A 9,453-nucleotide genomic window follows, 5' to 3' on the forward strand; every position below is an offset into this window, starting at 1 on the left:
ACCCCGATGGTACGATGATGATAACGCGGTGGCACGATAGCGAAAACGCGATAGTTCGATGGTGAAAACGCGATGGCACGATGGTACGATGATGAAAACGCGCGATGGTACGATGGTGAAAACGCGATGGTACGATGATGAAAACGCGATATTACATCGACATTTCACCATCGTACCATCGTGCCATCGCGTTTTCATCATCGTACCATCGTGCCATCACGTTTTCACCATCGAACTATCGCGTTTTCGCTATCGTGCCAGTGCGTTTTCACCATCGTTGTTTCATCATCGTGCCATCGCGCCATCGCGTTTTCGTCATCGTACCATCGTGCATCGCGGTTTAGTATTAAATAAAAAGTCACGACACCTTAGAAAAGTGGTAAATATCCGTATTGTCTGTCTTTCATTTTTCAATATGAAATACCTTTGGAGGGTCATTTACTTCAAACCTGGATAAAACTAGTACTCAAAGGGACAGAGATAAACGAACTTGAGATTGTAGCAACTAATACATTAACAATAAATTGCTACGGTATAACTAATTTGAATTTACCCAGGCAATAAGGTAACCTACCTTCTTAATGTCAAGTTCTTGTAATTTAAAATAATAATGTCTGTAAAGATTTTGGTGTCCAAATGGAAATGCATGTGGAAGTATATGTTGCTGTTATTTCCTGCCATTCACAGTCTTTCACATGCATTGCAACAATAAAAAAGCAAGATTCTACAGAGGGTGAAACACTAATGGATAAAACGTTCAGAATGTTCTTTCTACCAGACCTTTTGAATTACTTGCTAAATCTATGTCGAAATTCGCGGGGCAAAAACTGTTCTGGCGTTTGTTTAATTAAACTGGAGTTTTCTAACATTTCGGTCAACTGTTGTCTTCGGTCATATTCTGATCAATAGCTTTTTAAACTAAATCTTTTTCTTTTGTTCGAGTTCCTTCGGACAATCTTCAGCTGACTTATTTCTTTACGGTATACTAAAACTTGCTATACAAGAACGCGTCTTTCGATCTCAACATTTTTATCACCTTGGGAAATATATCGGAATCGGAATGTTGTCTTATGGGTACGATGTGACAGACTTGTGATGTTTGGCAGAATTTTTTAGAAAGCCCATAGACGCTCCTTTAGACAACTTCTCTGTTTTGATATGGAATATATCACAAAACAGACAAACGGGAATTTATATTGACATTTCAATACTCATCTATTGTTTTCACCTCTCAGTCTATACGCAGTCAGTGTCTCGGTGTTGTCTGGAATGTACAATCGTCTCAAATTAATGATCAATTGTCTGAATAAAGAGTGTTATTACTACCTTCAACAACAAAATTATTAAATGTTATGAATGTTCTCTTTTGCTTTTATACCTTCTGGTGCAAAGATTTATATATCAGTGTGTTTTCCTATCTAGTATTATTCTAAACTGATATGCGTACACTTCGCGACGCATTTAAGACTGACTTGTTTAAATGCTCTTCTCGTATATTTGACCCAGAAGGTCATTGAACGTTGTTGTTGGCTTCCAGTACTGACAGGCAATACCAAAATAACACTGCTTTGGGCTCAGTTGCATTTATTGTCGAGCAAACCTCTTAAGTACGGAACATAATTGACTGTTAATTACTGTATAGTGAGACACGCTGTCAGCTAATCCGATTAACTGCAGGTACTAGGGCTACGTTTCAACAACAAGAATAAATAATTAAGCGCAAAACTGAAGCACTTATCGCTTACTTATATCAACGAGATTTTTACAGAGCGCCATGCGTCAAATGCGGGAATTTGTGATAAGCGACACTGGATTAGTTGTTTGTGCGATTTTCTAGATAAAGGTGATTGACAGTTTTATTTAACTTACACTTACTTTGGAGAAAGTCTGCATTGCATTGACTGAAGATTCTGTAAATTCAGTTTTGCAAGTCTTAGTCAATAAGTAAGATAGGTACTGTGCGTAAACGCAGTGTGCTAGCCATAAAAAGTTGAACGACTTCTTTCGGCAAATTATTAAGTATTGTGTTTTTAATGATTACCATTCAAAACCTGTTACTGAAGGAGCTCTTATCCTGTTGTAAGGGCCCGCTTTAGCTTATGTCTTGTTGGTATATTAATATACTTGTTGCGATTTAATCTCCTTTTGGGTCCTTTCAGTTTTGCACATGGAAGAAGAAGGTCGTTTGCAAATAGATGCGAGGGTTGATTTTGCTTCTTATCGAAGGAATCCTCGATTGTTTATACTTGCTGATGTTTAATATATGGACTTAATTATTCTATGCGCATTTAGATATTGTGAGAGAATACTTAAATAGTATTTTGAGATTTTTGTTGAGTGATTTAAATCTGTAAGTTATGCAGTTTATATAGCAGGGAGGTAGGCTTGTATTATTTGCTTATTTTTAATATAGTTGTATTTATTGTACGGATATATCTGTGTAATTACCGAAGGATTTAAACATTAAATTGATTACTTGCTTTTCTATTATACTTTGCAGTTATCATAATGACTATTTGTTTTGTGACCTGCTACAATTTAATCCTGGAGTGTTGAGATGTTTATTTGTGTGTTACTGGAAGGTGTACACTTAAACGAGAGGTAAAAGAGCAGGTCGATATCCGAAGGTAATATGAAGTATTAAATTGGTAATATGTCTTGCAAATTTATGTAGGTAATTATGTGGTTTCCCACGCGAATTTTGATAACAATGCATTCCTTTGTAATGCAGGGTTAAAAATAGACATGTGTAAACATCACTGCTAGCAGTGTAGCAGACGATTTCTGTATACAAGTGGCGAGTTATTCATGAATCTGTTAAACTATATATGTAGTATAATAAACACGTGGAAGAGTCTATTATTCATGATACCTGCTTACAAACAGAGTAGGGGTTAAGCAACTTTATCAGATTTAATCTCGCTGAAAAGTATTTTCTTCTAAAGTGAAGTAATTAAACTTCCATTTCACATATATATTAAGCAAAGTTAAATTTTCATGAGCACGGATCAAGTAATTAAGTGCGCATGTGTGAGGAAAATAAGTAGTTTCACTTTTCAATATACCACCGTTTCTTGCAGTATGTTTGTTTTTAGTCCTGATGGCTAATGTATATGGTTTGTATAGAAGAATATTGTTAATAAAACAATCAAATAAATAAATATAAAACAAGTTGGCTTCCTACAAAAAAAAAATGTAGTTATAACTTATTGTCATTTGTAGAAGGATGACTGTTTTTCAGATCTTAATCTATAGTTAGCCTTTCAGATCATAATCTATAGTTAGCCCAATTGCTAATGTCTGATTGTATCAGCCGGTACTGCCTTAGGAAAAAGAGTGCCATCCTTATCCTTTGTATTGGTTTGTAACTGGATTTTGAATTTATGATTACTGCTTAGGGATGAAGAGAAAGTTGCTATTATCTCAATTGTGTTGGATTGTATTTGATTTTGAATTTATGATTAATGTATATTGACTGTGTTCCGCCCATTTGGCTATATGTTCGATCGTTTCTGATAAAAAAATAAGAGGAAGTTAAGAAAGTTGCTGTTATTTCCATTGTGTTGAATGGTAATTGATTTTGAATTTATGATTAATGTGTATCGACTGTTTCGCCCATTTGGCTACGTTCGATCGTTTGTAATAAAAAAAGAGAAAGTTAAGAAAGTTGCTACCCTGTAAACATGAAGTCATTGGGCCAACGACGAAAAACCGTCAAAGGATAATCGTTGTTGGGCCAATGTTGGCCCAACAATGATTAATAAGTATTGTAAATACAGCTGTTGGGCCAACGTTGAACCAACGTTGAATTTCATTCACAGATATCTCTGCATTGGCCCAGTATAGATTTTCAGAGAAAGACTTATACAGAGAAAACATCGTTGGCCCAACGTTGGCCCAACGTTGGCCGATTAAAAATAATAATATAATAATTATATATTTTACAGGTGAATGTTTTATCACAAGCTCCTACAGGTATACACGTTGTGTACGTGTAACATGCAATATTTAATTAATAATTAAATACTTTTCTGCACCAATTCGTAATCAGTTAAATCTGGGCTAATTAAACCTAAAATTTATCTGCAGCCGTAATGACATTTTGAACTATTTCAAATCTACTACTTTGAAAAAGAAAGTTAAAAAAAAAGAAAAAAAAAACACTACTAACTCTATAACAAATATCTAATTTTATACATGTTTACAATAAATCTGTTGAGTATTCCAGAACATGAACTCTCGTTAACCCGGGTTATGTAAGAAATCCCAGAACATGTGGTTGATTTTGCTCTCTAGGCCAGATTTCTAGCTGCATATATGTGAAGTAAAGGAAACTGTTATACATGTGATAGATCTAGATTTAACAAAAACCCGGTCTACCAGCTATAAACTGTAAGTAGAAGTTTTTGAATATATTTTATAAAGTTGTGGAATCAAGTAAACAGAGAATTTCTTAATCCTGTATGCAAGTAATATCCATGTGACTTAAACATACGTTAAATACTTTTATCTAAAGCCGGCGGATGGCACTTGTGTTAAGTATTAAATATTTTAAATAAAATAACTCATATTCTCGTTAAATCTAACATATTTTTCTCTGTTAAATATAGACAAAAATAAATTTCATACATTTTACGCAAGTTTATATCCAGAGGTTTATGTGCATTTCTTTTGTTATATTGTTATCAATTTGACGTAGATGGTTTAATCAACATTATGATTTTTTTTACAGGGTGCTGTTCAAGAAAGTAATAATGGAGTGCCTAGCATTGTGGTGCACAAGAAAAAACAAGAAGAAAAAGGAAAGCAGCAACTTCAGTGAGAAAAGAAAACAATTAAACAGAACTTGGATATATAATGAGTTAATATACAGACAGTTATTCACTTTTAAATTAGTGGGATTTAATAAGTGACTGTAAAAAGAAACATATTTAGATTTATAAAAGGCTGGAATCAATAATTGACATGTTGTAGTGATGAAATATTCTGTTATATTTCTTCAGGAAAATTGCAAACAAACTTTAAATAACTGTTAGATTTCTTTTTGTTAAAGTTTAACAAAATCACAACTATTTGAAAATAAAATACTTACTAAATAATGTTAGTTTTAGTCTTTTTTCAGTTTCGTAACCGTTGGGATAGCGTTGGCCCAACGCTGGACCAACCATGATAGACGAAAAAATGCTGTTGGCCCAATGGAGGGCCAACGATAAGTGCAGGATACCAGTTGTTGGCCCAACGGAGGGTCAACGATATGTGTAGGATTCCAGTCGTTGGGCCAACGGTGTACCAACCGTTGGGCCAACGTTGCGCCAATTAGCAAAATGGCGTTGGGCCAACGTTGGAAATCTTCGTTGGGCCAACGAAGAGTCTGCCGTTGGCCCAACGTTGGGCCAACGCATGTCTGCTATCTGGGTATTATCTCCATTGTGTTGGATGGTACTTGAATTTGAATTTATGATTAATGTGTATTGACTGTGTTCCGCCCATTTGGCTATGTTCGATCATTTCTAATAAAAAAAGAGAAAGTTAAGAAAGTTGCCGTTTTCTCCGTTGTGTTGGATGGTACTTGATTTTGAATTTATGATTAATGTATATTTACTGTGTTTCGCCAATTTGGCTATGTTCGATCATTTCTAATAAAAAAAAGAGAAAGTTAAGAAAATTGCTATTATCTCTATTGTGTTGGATGGTACTTGATTTTGAATTCATGATTAATGTAAAATGACTGTGTTTCGCCCATTTGGCTATGTCTGATCATTTCAAAAAAAAAAAAAAATGGTTGCCAAGTATATCCATTGTGTTGGATGGTAACCGGATTTTGAATCTATGATTAATGTATATTGATGAACTCTGTTTAGCCCATTTGGCTGTGTTCGATCATTTCAAAAAAAAAAAAAAAAAAAATAGGTTGCCCATTATATCCATTGTGTTGGATGGTAACCAAATTTTTGAATTTTTATTATTGTACATTAAGTGATCAATGTATACTGATGAACTCTGTTTAGCCCATTTGGCTGTGTTCGATCATTTCAAAAAAAAAAAAAAAAAAAAAAAATAGGTTGCCAAGTATATCCATTGTGTTGGATGGTAACCGGGTTTTCAATCTATGATTAATGTATATTGATGAACTCTGTTTAGCCCATTTGGCTATGTTCGATCATTAAAAAAAAAAAAAAAAAAAAAAAGAAAAAAAAAAAGGTTGCCCATTATATTCATTGTGTTGGATGGTAACCGGATTTTGATTCTATGGTTAATGTACATTGATGAACTGTGTTTAGCCCAGTTGGCTATGTTCAATCATTTTTTTAAAAAGGTTTCGGATTATATGCATTGTGCTGGATTGTAACCAGATATTGAATTTATGATTATTTTACATCGATGAACTGTGTTTAGCCCATTTGGCTATGTTCGATAATTTCAAAAAAAAAAAAAAAAAAAAGTTTGCCGATTTTATCCATTGTGTTGGATGGTAACCAGATATTGAATTTATGATTATTTTACATCGATGAACTGTGTTTAGCCCATTTGGCTATGTTCGATCATTTAATAATAATAAAAAAAATATATATATATAAAAAAATAGGTTGCCGATTATATTCCTTTTGTTGGATGGTAACAGGATTTTGATTCTATGGTTAATGTACATTGATGAACTGTGTTTAGCCCATTTGGCTATGTTCAATGATTTTTTAAAAAAGGTTTCGGATTATATGCATTGTGTTGGATTGTAATCGGATTTTGAATTTATGATTAATGTATTTTGATGAACTTATTTTAGCCGATTATATCCATTGTGTTGGATGGTAACCGGATTTTGAATTTATGATAAATGTATATTGATGAACTGTGTTTAGCCCATTTGGCTATGTTCAATCATAAAAGAATAGGTTGCCGATTATATCCATTGTGTTTGATGGTAACCGGATTTTGAATTTAACATTAATGTATATTGAGGAACTGTGTTTAGCCCATTTGACTCTGTTCTATCATTAACAAAATGGTTGCCGATTATATAATTTGTGTTTGGTGGTAAACGGATGGTTGCCGATTATATACTTTGTGTTGGGATGGTAATCGGATTTTTAATTTATGATTAATGTATATTGATGAACTGTGTTTGCCCATTTGGCTATGTTCTATCATAAAAGAGAGAGTTGCTCATTATATTCATTGTGTTGTATGGTCATTAGATTTTGAATTCATGACTAATGTATATTGATGAACTTATTTTAGCCCATTTGTTAAATGACTTAACGTTGTGTAATAAGAAGTTTGTTTGTTTCAAGTATACTGTATTAGGCCTCTGTTCACAGGGCATCCACATCTGCATTTTAAACATATACTTTATATCATATGTATTTGTATATTGACATTTATGTGAAGCTGTGACCAATTTCTGCCAACCATTAATTTAAACGAAATTAGATACTAATTGCTTGCTATAGTAAAATTATTGATAGTAAAAGTAATGTATTCATACAACTGTCTTGGGTTGTTCTTTTTAGTATTATTATTTCTGTGCCAAGCTATCTTCAGTAATGTGTTTTTAATGATTACCATTCAAAACCTGTTACTGAAGGAGCTCTTATCCTGTTGTAAGGGCCCGCTTTAGCTAATGTCTTGTTGGTATATTAATATACTTGTTGCGATTTAATCTCCTTTTGGGTCCTTTCAGTTTTGCACATGGAAGAAGAAGGTCGTTTGCAAATAGATGCGAGGGTTGATTTTGCTTCTTATCGAAGGAATCCTCGATTGTTTATACTTGCTGATGTTTAATATCCCACCCTCCACTCCCCTTATTTTGCTTGTGTTCTCCTTTTTCTTTATAATTTCAGGTACATCTTATGTGTTCAAGTTCAGCCTACACCTTCCTTCCCTTCAGTCGTTACAGCTTCACATGGAATATTGGCAGTTTTCACATGTTGATGTATGGACATGACAGTGTCTGTTTTCCAGAACTGTGAAATGTGTATGTGTCATATATAAACGTTTAACGTAGTCACTGATTCTGTATGTCTGTTTTTTGTATACCTGATCTCCGCTGAATTCTGATCCCAGGTTCGGCGGTTAGGTCAGCCTCCACCAGTATATCTTAACGTTGTGTAATAAGAAGTTTGTTTGTTTCAAGTATACTGTATTAGGCCTCTGTTCACAGGGCCTCCACATCTGCATTTTAAACATATACTTTATATCATATGTATTTGTATATTGACATTTATGTGAAGCTGTGACCAATTTCTGCCAACCATTAATTTAAACGAAATTAGATACTAATTGCTTGCTATAGTAAAATTATTGATAGTAAAAGTAATGTATTCATACAACTGTCTTGGGTTGTTCTTTTTAGTATTATTATTTCTGTGCCAAGCTATCTTCAGTAATGTGTTGGTGTCACCATCAGACAGTACATTAAAAATATATTTTAATATCGCTGTGATTTGTGCCATATATTTTGAGTTTTTAATTAAATTTGGAATAGAACTTTGGAAAAAATGTCGAGGGATTTAATGACGTAAATTACATATGATAATAATACATCAATCTTTATCTATTTACCTACAGATTATCAGCTGTAATAAAAACAGTTTCTCCCTTTCAGTTAATTAAAGATAATGTGCAGCTTGTTTGTTTGTAAAATGTCACATAGATCTTGAGGTAGGCTGGTTTTGGTCTATGGCTACTTTGTCTAGATGACTGTATAGTTAATGAAGGATTTCCTTTAATGACTACACTTTCTGAAATAGGACCAGGTTTGGGGTAAATATTGCCTTTCAAGATACAAATGTAAGTGTGAAAACTAAATATTATAAAATATTGGTGTACTCCACTAAAACATTTTCAGCTCAAGGCAATGTTAGATGCAATTTGAATTTGAAGGTGCCTTTTCATAAGAGTGCAGTTGGCTGGCTATAGTCAACATTTTTTTAAGTTTATGATTAATGTGGGTTATAAGGAGGATGTGGTTATAAGAAGACGATAGTTGTAAACAGGAAGCTACGATAATTACCAATGTTGTAGTGTGTGATTTTATCATATAAATTAAATACAACCTTTCTTAATGTTCATTTCCTCTAAAGTGTAAAATGTCACCTTTCAAAAATATAGATTTTGACGCAAATTAAATTGATTCATAAAGATACACCGAGTTGAATGATCGCTGGTTTCTTCCTCTTGCCAATGTATGCAATGTTTCTTTAGTAAATACAACTGACAAGTGACAAGTTAACCTACAAGAATTGTCCTATCTAGCCTTTCGTTTGCGTTGCGGAAATTTCACAGAAACGAATTTTCAAAACGTGTGAAGAATTCGTGCGTACTTTTTACACAAATGTGACACATATAGGCGAAAATATCACAACTCAGAAATTTAACATACACGTATGTGTTTCTGCAACCTGCAACGAACGTTTTTTTTTATTCGTATATTCACATAATGTGATTGCTTCAAAA

At 33.5% G+C, this 9,453-nt stretch overlaps 1 long non-coding RNA gene across 1 annotated transcript; it reads left to right on the top strand.

Annotated features, from left to right (window-relative positions):
• Nucleotides 1-2,633: 2,633 nt before the first annotated feature.
• Nucleotides 2,634-8,327, top strand: LOC128559050 (uncharacterized). The gene is made up of 2 exons (XR_008372072.1): nucleotides 2,634-4,392; nucleotides 4,733-8,327. It is a non-coding gene; the product is annotated as an uncharacterized LOC128559050 (long non-coding RNA).
• Nucleotides 8,328-9,453: the final 1,126 nt, after the last annotated feature.

The sequence above is a fragment of the Mercenaria mercenaria genome, chromosome 8 (genome assembly GCF_021730395.1).
Source record: "Mercenaria mercenaria strain notata chromosome 8, MADL_Memer_1, whole genome shotgun sequence".
Classification (NCBI taxonomy): domain Eukaryota; kingdom Metazoa; phylum Mollusca; class Bivalvia; order Venerida; family Veneridae; genus Mercenaria; species Mercenaria mercenaria.